Consider the following 19,427-nt stretch of genomic DNA (forward strand, 5'->3'; position numbering starts at 1 on the left):
ATCCAACAGTATATAAAAATAATATAGCATGACCAAGTGGGATTTACCCAAGGAATGCAAGGCGAGTTTAACATTTCAAAATCAATGTAATTCATCATATTAAAAAACTAAAAACAGAAACCATGGGATGAATTAAAACTATAAAACATCTCTAAGAAAACACAAGAGAGAATCTTATTGACCTTGGCTTTGGCAAAGATTGTTAAATACAATACAAAGAGCGGAAATATAAAAAAAAAATATATAAAACAGACTTCATTAAAATTAAAAACTTCTGTTCTTTGCACTGGTAAGACGTAAAAAGGTAAGCCACAGAGTAGGAGAAAATACCTGCAAAAGATATATCAACACGTAAGAAACTCTACAATTCAATAAGACAAACAACCCAACTTAAAAATGAGCAAAAGATCTGAATAGACACCTTGCTCGAGAAGATATACAGCACGCAAATAAGCACCTGAAAAGATGGTCAACACCATCTGTCATCAGGCAAATGAAAATTAAAACGACAATGAGATAACACTAGACTAGAACAGCTAAAACTAAAAAAGACTAACCAGACTAAGTGCTGGAGAGGGAGTGGAGCAACTAGAACCTGCACACATGCTGGCGGCAATGTAAAATCGTACAACCACTTTGGAAAATAGCTTGGCAAGTTTTTAAATAATCACACACCTACCACACAATTCAACCATTTCACTCCTGAGTATTTTCTCTAAAGAAATGAAAGCACATGTCCACACAAAGACTTGTACACCAATGTTCACACAAGTTTTTTTGTTTAATAGCCCAAAACTGGAAACAATCCAAATGTTCCTCCATCAGGTGAAGGAACAAACAAAATGTGATACACGCACAACACAGAATACTACTCAAAAATAACAAGAAATGAACTATTGATATATGGAAGAACATGGGTGAATTTCAAAATAATTATTCTGAATGAAAGTAACTGAGCCAGGTAAAACAAAGAGTACATATTATATAATTCCATGTACATAAAATTGTAGAAAATGAAAACTTATCTACAGAGTCAGAAATAAATCAGTGGTTGACTAACGACAGGCAGCACACAGTTGTAGGGAGGAATAACAAAGGGCCAGAAGGCATGTTTTAGAGGTGACGCTCATTATCTTGATTATGGTGATGATTTCATGGATGTACACATATCTCAAAATGTATTAAACTGTACACTTTAAATATGTGCAGTTTGTTGTAGGTCAATAATACCTCAATAAAGCTGCAAGAGGAGGAGGAGAGGGGGGAGAACAGAGAGACGAAAGAAAAAGAAATCACTCTAGGAGGACCAGGATCCAGAGTTCAGAGAGGGCAGTGTAAAAGGAGGTCAAGAAACAATCAAGGAGCATTCCTTAGAACTGAAGAACACAAGTTCTCAGCCTCAGAGTCAGCCAAGCACCGATCAAAATAAACTGAAATTTAAAAAAATTCTATAGCTAAGTACATAATCATGAACACTTAGACTACCAAGGATAAAGATCTTGAAAAAGTTCAGAAAAAAAAATAGATCAACTACAAAAGAACGAAAGCAGAACATAAAAATTAAGAGCATGGCCTTCCTGATTTTGACAATGGCTCTGCCATGTATTCAGCCAAGTCACCCTGAGTACATTACTTAACCCCACTGTGCTTCAGTTTTCTCATATGTAATAGTAATAATAGTAAGTAGTAGTAGTCATGTGGTTGTTATGAGAATTTAATAAATTAATCTATAAAGTGCCTAGAACAGTGCCTGGTATGTGTTAAATACTACATAAGTATCGGTTAAATAAATAAATCACATTAACATTCAACTTCTCATCAAAGGGCCGGCCCGGTGGTGCAACCAGTTAAGTGCTAGCACTCCGCTGCGGTGGCCCGGGGTTCGCCAGTTTGGACCCCGGGCGGGCACCGACGCACCGCTTGGCAAGCCATGCTGTGGCAGCGTCCCATATAAAGTGGAGGAAGATGGGCACGCATGTTAGCCCAGGGCCAGTCTTCCTTAGCAAAAAGGGGAGGATTGGCAGATGTTAGCTCAGGGCCGGTCTTCCTCACAAAAAAAAAAAAAAACTCATCAAAAATACTGGATGACGTAAGTCAAAAGAACAGCACTTTCAAAGATTTGAGGGAAACTAATTTGCAAGCTCAAACTTGATGCCTAGCTAATGACCACTCATGTGTACAAGGGTAGAACAGATTCAGAAAACTCACAGCCCGCACGGCATTTCTTAAGAATTCAATTGAGAATAAAAACCCAGGAAGGATTTAGGCCAAGAAAGATGATCAGAAAATAGTACCCTCAACTGAAGAAAGGAATTTTTAAAAATCTCAGGAAGCAGCTTTCCAGCAAGCCTTAAAGAACCAGGTGTGACAGCAACAGAAATAAAGACCTCAAGAAGGAGTCTCCAAGAAGAAAGAGGACTTGATAGAATACCTAATAAACAGCGAGTTTGGATGTGGAACCGTATAAAGAGGAAAAGAGAAACAGAACACCAAGAAAAAGACAAAAGTAGCACAAGAAAAGAAACAGTATCACAGCATAACTTGAATCTGGAAAGTGACAAGAATTTACAATACTATTTGATTTTTCAGCTTTTAAAACAATCCCATATATAGCCAAAGCCCTGACAATTTAATTTGGGATGCCAACAAGGCAAAAGGACAGCTGGCAAGCTTGGGGTGAAGAGTAAGAGCAGCAGAGGTAGAAAAGCTAATACCTAACCTTAGAAAGTGAGAAGTCAAGGGATACTTTAAATAGAAGACGTAATAAAAAAGACACATTACTCAAAGTTATAAAGCTTACCAAGAGAAGAAATAAAGACAGTGATTTACTATTAGGAATGGGGCAGGGGATGCCGCATGAGTGACGCAATCCTCTTCCATCATAGCTAGAATTCAATAGATAGATCCAAAACCAATAAATCAGGCATAATCATGATATCTAGAGACAGAACCAAAACAGTTAAAAATGGTTATCTCTACAGAGTAGAAATGGGATGAGATGGAAGTCAAGTTTGATGGAAGTTTTAAAAACAAAGGAAACCAGCATTCAGTTTAACACTTTCTCTTTGGGAAAAACACAAGGAATACTGAAACTGCCGTCAAAACAAGGCTTTCGGTTCCTCCTGGATAGGAGCTAAGTAAAAATCAAGATCTCACCAACCTCAGCAAAAGAATGCAGTTCACTGTGACTGACGGGCACTTCCTTCAGAAACGAAGGGGCGAGGGGCATGAAGCGCCGCTGAACCTTCCCAATCCAGAAATTCCAAGCACAAAATCGAACTCGGACGGGATCACGGGAACGATAAAGAGAAAACTCAATAATGGCCAGAAGTCGACATACACTTTAACAAACAAACAACAAAGTATTTAAGTGCATCCAGGAACTCTGAAAATTTCAACAAGCTTTCTGTCCAGCAGTCGGGGCACCTAGAGAAGGGGGCACTTATGAGACTTCTATCTCGTCCTAGAGGTTTCTCAGATGCTGCTTTCACCGTAGGATCTAAAACAGCAACAAAAGTCCTTTCACACCAGGAGAAAACCTTTCGAGCACGGGCAGTAAACAACAAAAAGCTCGCCGCGGGGGGTGACTTTACAAGGCTGTGAGAGGCTGGGCTCAACACGTGCGCCTCGCTCTCCAGCTAACTCAGCGGACCAGGCGTGCGCAGCCCAACACCTTCGAGCCTGTTCTGAAACCCGAAACGCGCTGCGCCGAGAGGAAACAGCCTCGGGCGGGGCCTTCCGGGCCGGAAACAGCGGGCAGGGAGGAGCCGCCCTCCAGCGAGCACAGACCCCGCTCGGCCCTCGCCCCGCAGAGGCCGCTCTCCCAGGGCCCCGAAAACGAGTGTCGGCGACCAACCGCGTGTCGGGCCGCGGCCGCCCGCGGGGCCCACAGAGCAGCGCGGGCCCCGGCGCGGCACCCCGGGGACAGGCGGCGGGTCCCGAGGGCCGCGGCCGAGACGCGCTGGGGCTCCGGGCTTGCCGCCAGGCGCCTCCTCACCTTCTCTTCCACGCAGTCGACAATGATGGACGGGGACTTGCGGCTGAGCCAGCGAGAGAAAGCCGGGCCTCCCATAGCAGCGGCGCGGCCCCCGACGAACGTAACCAGACAGACAGGCGGGAGCCGCAGCCGCGGCACCGGGACTTCCTCCCACGTGCACGCCGTCGACGGAAGTGATGTCACGGCGCCGCCGCCGCAGGGGAAGCCGGGAAGGAGGCTCCGGGCCGGGCTGGTTGTCGGATTCCGGGTTCTACGGCTGACCGGGTGGTGGGGGCTGCGGCTGGCCTCGCTTGCGGCGTTAGCTTTCAGTGGTGCCAGCCCTGAAGCCCGAGGTGGACCTCATGTGAGTCGCGGGGAATCCCGGGCTGCGCCGGCGTCTTGCTTCCCCAGCCCTCGGCTTCCACTGGGGCGGGATCCCCGTGCTCCACAGGCGCCCGGGGAGGTAGGTCTTCCTTGCCGGTTTGATCACCTCCTTTTTCTCACCCATCTCAATTCAGAGTAGAATCAAAGCATCTGAACACACTCATTATTTCTATGTCCTGGTTTCTCCCGGTTTTGTGCCACAGTACGTACTTGGACCATGAAAAGGAATATTTTTAGGTATTTTACACGAATGATGGCTGGTTTGGTTTGCGTAACTCCCTTTAGTTATAAAATGGGATCTAGCCAGCATTTAGCATCTAATTCAACTTTCCAGCTACATTTATGAGTATAAAATAATTGCTGATATCACTCTCCAGCATTTATTTGAGCGCTTACCACGTACTAAAGCTTTGGCTAAGGGATTATCTCATTTAATTGTCACGTGAACCTTCTGAGAGTGTTACATATTATCATCTTCATGTAACAGATGAGAAAGCCGAGCTGTAAAGGGGTTAAGTTACTTGCTTATTCATACTGCTGTGTTTCAGTCCAAGTAAAGATCATTTAATGCTCTGACCTTACACTAACAGGATGCTTTTATCCTTTATTTTCTGATGGCTTCAAATCCTTTTTTTAAGCATATACAAAGAGATCTGGAAGAAGAGAGATTTATGTCCATTTGTTCAAGCTTGGAAGTGTTTCTCCATGGAATCCCCTCTTGGCTTGACAAATCACGCTCAGTCTTCAAGGCTCACCTCAACAGGCCTTTATGAAAGTATTTCTCCGTGCTACCTGGTGTGCAAATATTTACTGCCCCTTCCTCTGTGGTCTGATGCCACTTTAAACTTCTTTAAACTGTTTAAACTGCTGGTGTGGAAATTAAGAGAAATGGTTAGCCCATGTTTTACTTAAGGACAGCCAGAACTATTCCGGAGTATTATGTCTATTGTGAAGTCCCTCACTTCTGGAAACAGGCCCTCCTCATCAAGTATTTGGTTCCCCTAGGAGGTGCTGTGTTCTTGTAAGACCACACACAAGGTAGGTGATTGAACAGCTGGGCACATTGGGCCATTGAGAGTCCTTGCCCAGCATTTTTGAACTGAGAACCATAGGAAGGCAAGGCAGTCCCTCCCAGATAGCTGAAAGCTGAAAGAGAATGGGACTTGCTGCCAGTCCGCAATGAGAGAAGCAGATTTAAGTCCCTGGTTCCAGTGGTTTTTGAGTACAGCTAAATCCCTCTTCCTGCAGTTTGGTTGGTAAACTTATTCTTTAATTCTATGAGCCAGTAAATTCTCCTTTTGTCCCACGCTAGTTTGGGACAAAACAATGGAGGCCAGAAGGCAGTGGGATAGCACATATAAAGTGCTGAAGGAAAAAACTGTTAACTAAGAATTCTATATTCAGGAAAGGTACTGTTCAAAAATGAAGAAAAAATAAAGACTTTGCCAGATAAACAAAAATTGAGAGAATTCATTGCTAGTAGACCTGATTTACAAGAAATACTAAAGAAAGTTCTTCAGGCTGAAAACAAGTGACCCCAGTAAAGGTAATTATACATATTTTTTATCCTTTCTATTCTTAACTGATTTAAAAACCAATTGTATAAAATAATATCACACAACGTATCACGGCTTCAAACGCACAATTTAATATAAGTGTAATATATTTCCTAGTAACAGCCCAAAAGGAGGTGGATGGAAGCAAAGTTGCAATGAGCTAAGGAAATGACTGCAGATGGTAAAATGATAATTATAACAAAGCAATGTAAAAAAAGGGAAAATGGGAATCAAGCTACATAGCAGTAAAGGTTCTACATATTACCGAAATTAAGCTAGTACAAATCTAAAGCTGATAAGACGTATATAGTAAACCCTAGAGCAATTACTTAAAAAAATTCAAAAAAAAAAACTAAAAAACAGATCACTAATGAAATTAAAATGCTACATTAGAAAATACATATAGAAAACAAAAACTAAAATGGCAGATGTAAATCCAACTCTATCAGTAACATTAAATGTGAATAGATTGAACAATCAAAAGGGAAAGATTGTTAGATTGGATTTAAAAAAAACACGATCCAACTATATGTTGTCTACAGGAGACACACGAGATTCACAGAGACAAAAACACTGAAAGTAAATGGATGGGGAAGAATATCATGCAAACAGCAACCACAAGAAAGCTGGAGTGGCTGCACTAACATCAGACAAAATAGACTTTAAAACAAGAATACTAGAGAGAGTGACATTTTATAATGATGAAATGGTCAATAGTTCAACACATAACAATTAAAAACATATATGCATCTATTAACGGAGCATTGAAATACATGAACCTTTTAATAGAAATGAAAACAGACAATTCAACAATAGTTGGAGACTTCAATACCCCACTTTCAATAATGTATAGAACAATTAGACAGAAGATCAACACGGAAATAGACGACTTGAACAACACTACAAACCGACCAGATCTAACAGACTTCTACAGAGCACTCCATCCAACAACAGAAGATACATTCTCAAGTACATAGGGAACATTCTCCAGAACAGATCAAATGTTGGGCTATAGAACAAACCCCAATAAATTTAAAAGCATAAAAATAATACAAAGTATGTTCTCCAACCATAATAAAATAAAATTAGAAATCAATAGTAGGAATAAATTTGGCAAATTCATAAATATGTGGGAATTAAACAACACATTCATGAATAACCAATGAGTCGAAGAAGAAATCTAAAGGGAAATCAGAAATCGCTGGTTCTTTGAAGAGATCAACACAATTGACAAACCTCTGTCCAGTCTGACCAAGAAAAAGAGAGAAGATTCAAATTACTTGAATCAAAAACAAAAGAGAGAAAACAACACTAAGATATCACCTCACGCCCGTTAGGATGGCTATAATCACCAAGCCAAAAAACAACAAACACTGGAGAGGATGTGGAGAAACAGGACCCCTCATACACAGCTGGTGGGAATGCCAACTGGTGCAGCCTCTATGGAAAACGGTATGGAGATTCCTCAAAGCATTAAAAATAGAGATGCCCTATGATCCAGCTATCCCACTACTGGGAATCTATCCAACGAACCTGAAATCAACAATCCCAACGGCCTTATGCACCCCTATGTTCATTGCAGCATTATTCACCATAGCCAAGAAGTGGAAGCAACCTAAGTGTCCCTCGACTGATGACTGGATCAAGAAAATGTGGTATATATATACAATGGAATACTACTCAGCCATAAAAAAAGACAAAATCGTCCCATTTGCAACAACATGGATGGGCCTGGAGGGTATTATGTTAAATGAAGTAAGCCAGAAAGAGAAAGACAAACACTGTATGATCTCACCCATATGTGGAATATAAACCAACACATGGACAGAGAAAACTGTATTGTGGTTACCAGGGGCAATGGGGGTGGGGGGTGGGCACAAAGGGTGAAGGGAGACATATATATGGTGATGGACAAACAAAAACGTACAACCCAAAATTTCACAATGTTAAAAACTATTAAAACATCAATAAAAAAAAAGACAAAACTGGAAGAAAAAAAAGAAAAAGAGAGGACAAGATTACCAACCTTACAGAAACAAAAAGGATTATAAACAAATACTATGAATAATAGTACACAAATTAGATAACTTAGATGAAATACACAAATTACTAGGAAAACACAAACTACAAAAATGACTCAAGATAATCTGAATAAACCTATAATAAGTGAAGAAATTGAATCAGTAATCCACAAACTATGCACAAAGAAAAGCCCAGGCCTAAATGGTTTCACCGCTGAAATCTACCAAACACTCAAGGAAGAATTAACACCAATTCTTCCAAAAAAAAAAAAAAGAGGAAGAAATACTTTCCAACACATTTTATGGGACTAATATTACCCCGATACCAAAATCAGACAAAGATGTCACAAGAAAGCAAAACTACAGGGGCCAGCCTGGTGGCGTAGAGATTAAGTTTGCACGCTCCACTGTGGCGGCCCAGGGTTCACAGGTTTGGATCCTGGGTATGGACCGATGTACCGCTTGTCAAGCCATGCTATGGTGGTGTCCCATATGAAAAAAAATAGAGGAAGATGGGCACGGATGTTACCCCAGGGCCAATCTTCCTCCGCAAGGAGAGGAAGATTGGCAACGGATGTTAGCTCAGGGCTAATCTTCCTCACCAAAAAAAAAAAAAAAAGAAGAAAGGAAACAAAACTACAGACTAATATCTCTTACGAACATGGATGTAAAAGTCCTCAACAAAATACTAGCAAACTGAATCTAGCAATATATAAAAAGAATTATACACCATGACCAAGTGGGATTTATCCTAGGGATGCAAAGTTGGTTTAACATCCAAAAATAATTAATGTAATACATCATACAAATAGAATGAAAAACAAAAAATTACAAGACCATCTCAGCAGATGTAGGAAAAAGCATTTGACAAAATCCAACACGCTTTCATGATTTAAAAAAAAACTCAATAATCTAGGAACAGAAGGGAAGTTCCTCAATATAAAGGGCATCTACAAAAAATCTCCAGTTAACATCATACTTAATGGTGACATACTGGATGGTTTCCCTTTAAGATTAGGAACAAGACAAAGATTTCCACTCTTGCCATTTCTATTCTAAATTGTAGCGGAGGTTCTAACCAGGGCAATTAGGCAAGAAAAAGAAATAACAGGCATCTATATCGGAAAGGAGGAGGTAAAACTATCTCTATTTGCATGAAGTGATCCTGTATATAGAAAATCCTAAGGAGTCTACCAAAAAACTTTTAGAAGTAATAAATGAGTTCAGCAAGGTTGCAGGATACAAGATCAATATACAAAACCCAATTGAATTTCTATACATTTGCACTGAAAAACCCAAAAGTAAAATTAAGAAAACAATTCCATTCACAATAGTATCCAAAACCAGGAATAAATTAACCAAAGAAATGCAAAACTTATACTCTGAAGTTGATTCTAAATTCATACGGAATTCTAAGGCAACAAGCTACAACTAACAAAACAATTCTGAAAAAGAAGAATAAATAGTGTAAGACTCATACTTCCCAATTGCAAAAGTTACTACAAAGCAACAGTTGTCAAGACAGTGTGGTACTGGTACAAGGACAAACATACAGATCAATGGAACAGAACTGAAAGACCAGAAATAAACCTATACACCTATGGTCAACTGATTTTTCACAAGGGTGCCAATGGTGCTGTGACAATTGAATAGCTGCTATATGCAAAAGAATGAAGTTAGACCCTAACCTTATACCATAAGCAAAAGTTTACTCAAAATGGATCATACACTTCAATTTCAGAGCTAAAACTATAAAACACTTAGAAGAACACACAGGCATAAATCTTCATGACCTTGTATTTGGCAATGGACTCTGAGATCTGACACCAAAAGCAGAAGCAACTAAATAAATGAATAAATAATTTAAACTTCATCATCAAAATTAAGAACTTTTATGCTTCAAAAGACACTATCAAGAAAGTGGAAAGACAATCTAGAATGGGAAAAAATATCTGCAAATCATATATCTAATAAGGACCTTGTATTCGGAACATATATTAAAAAGCTCTTGGGGCCAGCCTGGTGGTGTAGTGGCTAAGTTCGCGTGCTCCACTTTGGCGGCCCAGGGTTCATGGGTTCTGATCCAAGGCACAGACCAAAGTACCGCGTATCAAGTCATGCTGTGGCTGCGTCCATATAAAGTAGAGGAAGACGGGCACGGATGTTAGCCCAGGGCCAATCTTCCTCAGCAAGAAGAGAAGGATTGGCAACAGAAGTTAGCTCAGGGCTGATCTTCCCCACCTCCTCCCCCAAAAAAACTTCTTACAATTCAGTAATAAAAAGACAACCCAATTTAAAAATAGGCAAAGAATTTGAACAGATATTTCTCCAAAGAAGATATACAAATGGCCAATAAGCACATGAAAAGATGCTCAGTATCATTAGTCATAAGGGAAACGCAAATCAAAACCACAATAAGATACCACTTCATACCCACTAGAATGGCTAAAATTAACAAGTTAGATAACAAGTGTTAGTGAGAATGTGGAGAAACTGGAACCCTCAAACACTGCTACAGGAATGTAAAATGTTGCAGCCACTTTGGAAAATAGTCTGGCAGTTTCTCAAATAATTAAACATAGAGCTACCATGTAACCCAGCAATTCTACTCCTAGGTATATATCAAACAAATGGAAAAATGTCCACACAGAAACTTGTACATGAATGTAACAGCATCACTCATAATAGTCAAAAGGTGGAAACAACCCAAATGTCCATTGACACACAAACAGATAAACAACATGTGGTATATCCACACAATGAAACATTATTTGGTCATAAAGAAGAATGAGATACTGACATATGCTACAACATAAATGTACCTTGAAAATATAATGCTAAGTGAAAGAAGCCAGCCAAAAAAAAGACCATATACTATATGATTCTATTCATAGGAAAGTCAGAATAGGGAAATCTATAGAGACAAAAAAGTAGCTTAGTGGTTGCTTAGGGATGGGGTAAACAGGGTCAGGGGATAAAGGGATGGTAGCTGAAGGGTTCAGGCTTCTTTTTGAGGTGATGAAAATATTCTAAAATTTACTGTGGTGATGGTTACACACGTCTGTGAATATATTAAAAAAAACCACTGAATTATAAACTTTAAATGGGTGAATTGTATGGTATGTGAATCATATCTCAATAAAGCTGCCTAAAAAATCTAGCAGCCAGCTCCAAAGAAAACCATCATAGTGAAGAAAGCAGAATGTAGGGTCAGGGAGCAACATCACTTTTGTTCATCATTAATCCTTCCTGCCCTTAAAGCCATGCCTGCATGTTTGCAAAAAAAAAAAAGGACTAAATGAAGTAGACGAGGGACAGGAAAAAAGCAGGGTAGGAAACCTGGATTTCACCACATGAAAAGAGCACAATTCTACACTATGCAATGTCACCAAAAATTAGACATAAAAATATCCTCACTTATACCTGGACATACAAACTACTAAAAACTAACTTACCAAATAAATTTCTGAAACATCAAATGAGTCTGTGTTAAGGCATTGTTTGAAGAACTTAACTTGTATTAATTGATTTAACCCACACAACCACCCTATGTGGTACATATATAGCTGATCTTCATTATTTACAAGTTCCATATTTGTGAATTCACCTACTCACTAAAATTTTTTTGGAATCCCAAATCAGTATTTGCAGCATTCTCATGGTCATTCGCAAACATGAGCAGAGCAGTGAAAAATTTCAGTCTATCAACACACACGTTCCAGTTGAGGTCAAACAAGGTGACACTCTGCCTTATTTCAGCTCTCATACAGAAATGACCAGAGGATAGAGATGGTAGGGAGCAGTGTGGTGTAATGCAAGAAGCTCCAGTTCTTTCGAGTTTAGGAGAGTTTAAGTCATTTTCCCAAGATCAGAAAGCTAACGAATGGAGGACTGCATGAGCCAAGGACACAAAGTGAAGAAATTGATGGTTGAATGAATTAATTGTTAAAGGGCTAAAAAAAGAGATAAAACGAGATCATAAAAAATACTTAAACCAAAAGAAGAAGAAATGGAGAACGGAAACAAAAAAACAGATGAGACAGAAAACAAACAGTAAGATGACAGATTTAAATCTAACCATATCAATAATCACATTCAACGTAAATGTTCTAAATGCCCCAATTACAAGGCAGAGATTGTGAAAACAGTATGGCAGTTCCTCAAAAAGGTAAACATGGAATTACCATATGATGTAGCAATTCCACTCATAGGTATATACCCAAAGAAATTAAAGCAGGAATCACTCACAGGTATACACCCAAAGCATTGATGTGGCATACAGATACTGGTCCACCAATGATCACAGCAGCATTATTCACAATAGTCAAAAGGTAAAAATAACCCAAGTGTCCAAACAAAATGTGATAAACACATACAATGGGATATTAGTCAACCTTAAAGATGAATGAAACTCTGATGTATGCTAAACATGGATGAAACTAGAAAACATGCTAAGTGAAATAAGCCAGACACAAAATGCCGAATACTATATGATTCCACTCATCTTAGGTACCTAGAATAGGCAAATTCATAAGACAGAAGGTAGGGGAGAAGGGAGAACGGGGAATTATTGTGTAATGGGTATAGAGTTTCTGTTTAGGATGATGAAAAAGTTACAGAAATGAAGAGTCACAATGGTTTCACAATATTGTAAATGTACTTAATGTCAATGAATTCTAAACCTTATAATGGTTAAAATGGCAATTTTTATGTTGCGTATATATTGCCACAATAAAAAAAAAAAGGGCAGAGATCATCAAACTATAAAAAAGCAAGACCCAAGTGTATGTTGCCTACAAAAACAAACACTTTAAATATAAAGACACAAACAGGCTAAAAGTAAAAGGATGGAAATAGACCATGCTAGCACTAGTCAAAAGATCTGGCTACATTAATATGGGACAAAGTAGACTGCAGAGCAAAGAATATTACCAGGGATAAAGAGGACCACTTTATAATGATAAAGGAGTCCATTCATCAAGAAGACATAACAATCCTAAGCATTTATGTACCTAATAAAAGAGCTTCAAAATGCAAGGAGCAAAAAACAATGGAACTAAAAGAAGAAACAGACAAATCCAAAAAATTATAATAGGAGATTTCCACACCCCTACCAATAATTGACAGAACAAGGAGACAGAAAATCAGTAAATGTTGTTCAAGTCTTTCATATCCTATCAACAAACGTGATAACATTTATAGAACACTCCACCCAATACCAGCAGCACATATATCTTTTTAAAGTCAAAATGAAACATTTACCAAGACCACATCCTGGGACATACAACAAATCAGATAAGCTTTTAAAAGATTCAAATTATGCAAAGCATGTTCTCTGACAGGGGAACTAAATTAGAAATCAATAACAGAAAAAAGTCTGGAAAATCCCCCAAATATTTGAAAATTAAATAATACTCTTCTAATAACACGTCATAAAATTTTTCGTTTGATTAGAAATTTGTCAACTATCCTTTTTTTCTATAACTGTTCAGCGTAAGGAGCCAGCACAGTTTACTTAAAGCATCCCTCATTTATGGACATTTCAGTTATTTCTGACTTGTTTTTTTTTTGCTATTATAAACAGTATTGTCTTGAACATCCTTGTAGGTAAATTTTCTTCCACATCTGTGGTTATTTAATCATAACACTAGGCATGAAACTGCCTGACTCAAAGGGTAGGTTGGATTGTAACACTTTTAGTGTATATTGCAAATCGTTTTCCAGAAAAGTTATTTCCATTCACAAGAGTGCTTGTTTACCTCCAGCCTTGCCAGCATTAGGGTTTATCATTTTTGTTGTTTTGCTGATTTAATAGATGAAATACACTATCTCGTTATTTTACCTTCATATATATTATTCTATCATACAGAGGTGGGACTTTTTCGTATTCTTATAGAGCATCTGTGTTTCTTAATTTCACCATTCAACTAATGTTCATTTTAAGAACCCACCCAAACCAGACATTGTCTAGGTTTTATTGTCGGTAACCTAATGATGGTCCCTTGTTTGTTTTCCCGTCAGAGTCCAATCCTTCATCCATCTTAAATATTTTTTTCTAAAAATTACTTTTTAAAAATTAGTGCAAAAATTAGAATAAAGTTAATGTATGCCATGGCAAGAATAATTAAGCATTAAAAAAGGAAACACCTGAAAACTAATTCCTTCTCTCTTCCCTGACTCCTCAGGTCCCCAGATCTCTCCCACCTCAAGCAACCATTATCACCTGAATTGAGCTTCCTTCCAGAATATTCTATACTTACACATCCATCTTCTATTATATAAATGACAGGATACTGTACATATCATTCTGCGCTTGGTTTTTTCCACATAATAGGTAGCTTATTTCATATCAGTACTTAAGGTTAAAAACAACTAACAAAAATGTTTATTTTGTGCCAGACATTGTTCTAAGCACCTTTAGGTCTAATGCTATCTCATTAATTGGTAGAACAAGCTTATAGGGTAGGCATTGTGTTGTCATCCTTATCTCAAAGTGAGGAAACTGAGGCACAGTGATGTTAAGTAACCTACAAAGGCCGCAAAGTTAGTGAATGGATCAGAATTTAAACACAGGCAGTCTGACCCAGAGCCTTACCCACTATAGTATATTGTCACTCTCATCTCATTTTAAAAAACAGTTGTATAATCTGATTTCTGTCTCTATGGATTTGCCCATTCTGGACATTTCATATAAATGGAATCATATGCTATGTGGACTTTTGTGACTGGCTTCTCTCACTGAGCATCATGTTTTCAAGGTTCATCCATGTTGTAGCGTGTGTCAGTGCTTCACTCCTTTTCATGGCTGAGTAATATTCTGCTATATGGATGGACCACGTTTTGTTTATCCAGTCATCTGTTGATGGACATTTGAGTTGTTTCTAATTGGGGGAGAAGGAAATGGGGGATGATTGCTTAATAGGTATGGGGTTTCTTTTTGGGGTGATAAATGTGTCTGGGAACTGGATAGTGGTGATGTTTGTACAACACTGTGAATGTGCTAAATATCATCGAATCGTACTTTAAATGGTTAAAATGGTGAACTTTATGTTATGTGAGTTTTACCTCAGTAAAAAAAAGAAGACTTCATGGTATTTCATTGTATGGCTTCATTGTTCATTTAACGTGTTCTAAATTCTTGGACACATGGGTACTTCTAGCCTTTCATTACTAATGAAAATATTGCATTAAATACATGTGTCCACACATCTTTGTGCCGATGTGTATCTGTAGGCCAATAGCCTTTTGAATGCCTATAGGATTCGATTTCCCTACACCTAGGCTTGGAGGCTCCACCCCACGTTTATTTCCATCTAGGTGGTGGGTCACATGGTGGCAGCCTCAGACCATTCCTGGGAGTGTGTCCCATGAGGACAACAGCCACCTCCCAGAACCTTATCCTCTGCAAATCTTCTCCTCCAGGTTATTGACTTCAAGGCATTTGCCCAGTTCTTCATCTTGGGGAGCTCCTGGGTGTTGGGCATTTTCCGGATTGGACCCTTGGCTGGTATCATGGCCTACCTGTTCACCATCATCAACAGCCTGCAGGGGGCCTTCATCTTCCTCATTCACTGTCTGCTCAATCGCCAGGTATGTAGCTGCTGCCCTCGCTGTCCCTGATGCCCCTCCTTCCAGGGGACATGCCTGTGCCAGCATACTTCCCTGCATCTGGGAGTGATTCATCTCCCCCTGATGTGTCTCCATCTCCAGGTACGGGAAGATTACAGAAGATGGATTACCAGGAAGACCACACCCGGATCCCAGTCCCAGACATCAGGGGTCATACTGACATCCTTTGCCTTCACTTCCAAAACGGTGAGAGACTGTGTGTTTTATGAAGGTTCTGGTCAAACAGAATGCTTGCTTCTTAGCAATCCCAACACCACCATATGTTGAGCGTCTACTGTGAGTTAAGTGTGTCCATGTACATTAGTTCATTTGATGGAGGGTAGGGTTTAAGAGTGGAGGTTCAGGAGCCAGGCTGCCTAGGTTTAAATCCCAGCTCTGCCTCTTAGGAGCTGTGTGATCTAAAAAAGATAAACTCATGGGGGCTGGCCCCATTGCCTAGTGGTTAAGTTTGGTGTGCTCCGCTTTGGTGGCCCAGGTTCGGCTCCCAGGTGCAGACCCACACCACTCGTCAGTGACCATGCTGCTGCAGTGCCCCACATACAAAATAGAGGAAGACTGGCAACAGATGTTAGCTCAGGGTGAATTTTCCTCAAGCAAGAAAAAAAGATAAAATCGTGACTCATACAGATATAAAATGAGCATACATTAATTTTTGGATTTTATTCCACTCATCAATCAGTGAAAGAACCAGGCAGATGTTATAACTGGCTCAAAAGAGAACACAAAGAACAGACATATATGTATATAATATATAATATATACAGTGTATATAATGTATACATAATACATCATACACATAATGTATACAACGTATACATAATACATAAAACACATATAATGTATAGAACGTATACATAATACATAATATACATATAATATGCATACAGTGTATACATGATATATATTATATATTGCATAATATATATGCAATTTATCCAATGTATATCATGTATACATAATACATAATACACATATAATATATACAATGTATACATAATACATAATATATATCACATAATACACGTATGTGTCTGTTCTTTGCTGTTCTCTTTTGACCCAGTTATAACATCTGCCTGGCTCCCTCATTGATAATTATATATACATAATATATATAATATAATGTTTAATTATATAATATATAATTATACGTATAATTATTAATATTATAAAGTACATATAAAATTTCATATACCTATATGTTATATATGTATTACATATATATGCATTATAATACCTATGAATTATAATACATATATATAATTTCAGGAATATTGAAATGAATGTGCAAATGGACGCAAAACTGTTTTTTCCATGGAATTATTTTGCATCTCTGTCAGTTATTTAAAATTTACAGAATTGTAAAATATCTCCCACATAGATCAGAATTGGACAACCTGGAGATGTGTGCTCTGACAATACATCATTTTCCATGGAAGTACTCATTTTTCTCTACACCATAGATCTCATCCAGTCTCACAGCCATAAACACCATTTATTAGCAATGACTCCAAAATATTAAACAATGTGCAGTCCAGCTCCTTCTCCTGAATTCTACACTCATATAACCAACCACCTACCAAGTGCCCCCACTGAGATGTCTAACAGATGTCACAAATGTAACATGTTCCAATCTGAGCTTCTGATCCCCCACCTCTCATATCCATGGAGGGTTCCCTATCCTTCTGTTGCTCAGCACAAGGCCATGGAGTTATCCTTGACTCTGCCTTTCTTCTTACCCTCCATCTCTGATCCATCAGCAAATCCTGTTGACCATTCCTCAGAATGTATCCAGAATCTGATCGCCTGTCTGTTCCTTTGTTGCTTCTATTCTGTTCCAAGTCCTATTGTCTGTAGCCAGGATTATGGAAATAGCCTCATAAAGGGTCTTTCTGCTTCCCCTCTTGCCTTTTCCCTGCCCCACCTTTGGTCTGTTCTCCTTGCAGCAGCCAGAGGGCGCCTGTGAACTCCTGAGTCAGGTCACATCCCTTCTCTGCCTACAACCCTCTATGGCTCCCACCTTACTCAGTAAAAGCCAAAGTCCTCCTGATGGCCCACAAGGCCCTGTACGATCAGACCCTCTTTTCCTCCTTGACCTCATCTTCTGTTAATCTCACTTCCCTCTGCTCCACCCATGCTGGCCTGCTCAGGATTCTTCAGACACGCCAAGCTCACTTGCTCTTTAGGAATCTTGACCTGGATGCTCACTCTGCCTTGAATGTTCTTGTCCTGATACCCACATGGCCAACTCCCTCACCTCCTTCAAATCTTTGTTCCAATCATTTGTTATCAATAGTATTTCCTCTGGCAACTCTATTTCGTACTGCCTCCTTTTCTCCTACCCTGACATTCATGCTTCTCCTGCCCCTAATCCTGATTTTCTTTTCATAGTGCTTGCCACTTCCTAACATGCTATAACTTCCTTATTTATTTATGGTCTTCCATCTCACACTAGAATGTCTTATTTTTTCACTGACATATTCCAAGCTCAAGTAACTAAGATCCAGTGGCTTAATTAAATAGCGAATTATTTTTTTTGCAAGAATAGAAGCCCAGAGTTAGGTGTTGCTGGTATTGGTTCTATTGCTCAGTGGTATTATAAAGGATTTAGGATCTTCCCGGTTTTCCAATCCACTAGCAGCATGTTGGCTTTTCTTCAAAATGTTTTTTATGGTTGCAAGGTGGGTGCCATAGCTCCAGACATCACGACCATGTTCAAGGCAGAAAGAAGAGGGATGCGGCAGAAGCAGCAGCCTCTCCTTTCATGCCTCTCCCTTTAACAGGAAACAGAAGCTTTTCCCAGAAACCCCTCAGCAGATTTCCCTTTCATCTAATTGGTCAGAACTGCATCACATGACCACTCCTAGTTACAAAAGAATTTGACAAAACAAGTATTTGGCTTTCTAGCTTCTAGAACGAGAGCTATCAGTGGTGAAGAGGTTAAGAATGGCTTTGGAGTTTGCCTGTAGTGCCTGCCATGCTAGAGATAATCACTGTTAACATTTTAAGGTTTATCCTTCTAGTCTGTGTTGCCATATTTCTCTCTCTCTGTATTTATAAGACCCATGCCCCTATAGATATGACCCCTGGGATCATGTTTGTACTAATCTTGGTACTGATTCCAGTTCTGATTTCTCTCTCACAGGGTTAAAGCTCTTTCTTGCTTTCAAATACACTATGAAGCAACATTTGAGGACAGCAGGTGCCGGCAGGAGCTGACGCTGAAATCTTCTCTTCATGGCTTAATGTGGAATTGCAGATCTCACCAGCCCCAGGACTCTCTGGGTGATTCAGAGCACTGATGGGTGGGGCGTTCTTCCCACGTTCCATGCGCTGGTGAGAAACAAGACTTTCTGTTCCAGATTAAGATTTTATCTTCTATGTTCTGCAGCCCTTTGAATTTCCAGAGTTTTGAGGAAATAATAGATCCTAGTGCAATGGCATGACCAAGAACATCTGGCTACCGTTTTGTTTTCTCCTAAGTTCTTTGGCGTGTGGCTGCAAGCCTGCCTCTCCAGCACCTGTCACAGAGTATGGAAACGGCTTCAGGAAATTGCTTGTCTTCTGACCGACTGGCTTACCCTTTAACAAAGACTCCTCCTGGCTTTAAAGAAATGGCCAGTAAGACTGTAACGAGAGCCCCAGGGGATAAACAAAGCTCACTGACGTATAGGCTAGTTTGGCACAAACACTTAAAAGAGTTATGTTGGTAAGCAGGAGCGGTCGATGGAGCAGAATTCCAGCGTTTCACAGAGAGTTGAAGGACTTGATGACAAAGCCTTTGGAAATATTTTGGTTTCCTGGAAACTTTCCGGGAACCAACGTCTCCTTTCCTTCCAGGAACTGTTTTGTGACTTGGCTAGG

The 19,427-nt window shown here is 39.4% G+C and overlaps 1 long non-coding RNA gene across 1 annotated transcript; it reads left to right on the forward strand.

Moving 5' to 3' along the window:
- The first annotated feature begins 5,725 nt into the window (after positions 1-5,725).
- LOC131395277 (uncharacterized) lies at positions 5,726-19,048 on the forward strand. The gene is made up of 3 exons (XR_009216350.1): positions 5,726-5,906; positions 15,648-15,752; positions 18,709-19,048. It is a non-coding gene; the product is annotated as an uncharacterized LOC131395277 (long non-coding RNA).
- The last annotated feature ends 379 nt before the right edge of the window (positions 19,049-19,427 follow it).

The sequence above is a fragment of the Diceros bicornis genome, chromosome 31, assembly GCF_020826845.1.
Source record: "Diceros bicornis minor isolate mBicDic1 chromosome 31, mDicBic1.mat.cur, whole genome shotgun sequence".
Lineage (NCBI taxonomy): Eukaryota > Metazoa > Chordata > Mammalia > Perissodactyla > Rhinocerotidae > Diceros > Diceros bicornis.